The sequence below is a fragment of the Pteropus alecto genome, unplaced genomic scaffold (assembly GCF_000325575.1).
Source record: "Pteropus alecto unplaced genomic scaffold, ASM32557v1 scaffold171, whole genome shotgun sequence".
NCBI classification, from domain to species: Eukaryota; Metazoa; Chordata; class Mammalia; order Chiroptera; family Pteropodidae; genus Pteropus; species Pteropus alecto.
The window spans coordinates 2,551,595-2,553,392 of NW_006431925.1; positions in this window are offsets into that span (position 1 = coordinate 2,551,595).

Genomic DNA, 1,798 nt, shown 5'->3' on the forward strand with positions numbered 1-1,798 from the left:
AAACGGTTAGGCAGAGATTTCTTTTATACTATTTTTATCATTTTTTTAACACTTCTGACTTACTGAAATCCAGCCTATATTTAATACATTTTAAACATTTGTATGTTTAGTATAGCAATATCTCCTTAGAGGCAGCTTGATTGGATTTAGATTTTGAAAGTCACTGAAGAAGGTAGAGAAAAAATGAAATGAGGATTAGGTACTGTTTCTGAGTATGAATAGTCTAATTTTAAAGTAGCATGCAAAGTGCTACACAAGTAATTCACCACCGAGTAAAAATTATAAATGTAAAAATCCTCACATCGAACTTAGAAAAAATTCCCACCGTTGTCAAAATCTTGTCTTACTGGCATATTCATAAAGTAATATTGTTCATTTATCTCTTTCAGCAACCATTTAGTTTATTTTAATTAATATGCATGCAAATTACAATGAGAACTTTTCACAAAGTTATATTATCATTTTCTGCCTTTTTTTTAAAGTTTCTATCTTACTTTTTATCTTACTTGGCATTTTTCCAAGCTGTCTAATACCTGTAAAATTCTGTATGTTTATTCCCCCACCCTTGCACTTGAGTACAGTACTCTCAAAAAGAATGAGTTATCAGAAAAGCAAGATGTAAAGAGTGTTCTAAGAAATATATATGCATAAGAGAGAGAGAGAGAGAGAGAGAGAGAGAGGAAACAACCTAGGGAAAATTATAACTATATTAAACATACAAGGTGCATGCATATATTACTATAACTATTTATTTCTATATGTATGTACATATATGAATGTACATATTATTCATAAATACAAATTATAAAATCACAAAATGAAACACATGGTGATTTATAAAATTTTACAGGATTTTGTTAAAAATAGGCTATTTAAAGTAGCCTATTTTAGTACACAAAATATCAATGAAACAAAATACATAAACTAACTTTTGTACAGCCTTAGATGCAATCTTTTCTAATGTCTTTAAAGAAATAATGTATGTTAAAAGAAGTAATGTAAAACTTAAAATTATTAGGTCATAAAACTCATGATTGAAAATATTTAAAAATCCATAACAACCTGTAGTGTCATAATTATTGTTATTTTTTATTCAGTATATAATTTTATGAGCAAATTTAAATTATTTAAATAATTAGCTGCAGTTTATTCAGTGAGTAGACAATGAAAATTCGTGGAAGTGTAAAGCATCTTTTAAAGTGTTTTGAGAAAAGCAACCAAAATATGATATAAGATCGATAAGAGAATTACAGCATATCCATTCAATAATTGATATCAGTATAGAAACCTATGATTTAACTCCTATCAATTAGACAAAAAAAGTTTTATTTTCAGTCTTCTGCTCATTGTGATATTTCTGTTCAGGTAGCATACGTACAGTCATTTGGCTTGAAATCATTTGACCCTTCTTAACAGTAATGTCCACATGCATCTTCTTTCATGGTAAGCGGATATTAATGAATTTAAAAACCATATAGTGATACATTTGTGTGTGCGTGTCTGTGTGTGTGTGTGTGCGTGTGTGTGTGTGTGTGTGTGGACAAGATCAAATATTGCAAGGTAATTAATAATATGTTTTCTGTGGTGAGAGGTCAGCACCACAAGATTTATATTAGAATTGAATAGCTTTTATATCTGTGATCTGCAAATCTCAATGATTTTCTGTGAACATTTAAAAGTCTGATCATTTTGGAATTTAGTTGGGAATAAACATTACAAATAGAATTCCAAGATTCCTTAAAAGGAATGTGCAAATCATGAAAATATTTTATTAAAAAAAATTCAATTGAAAATGAAA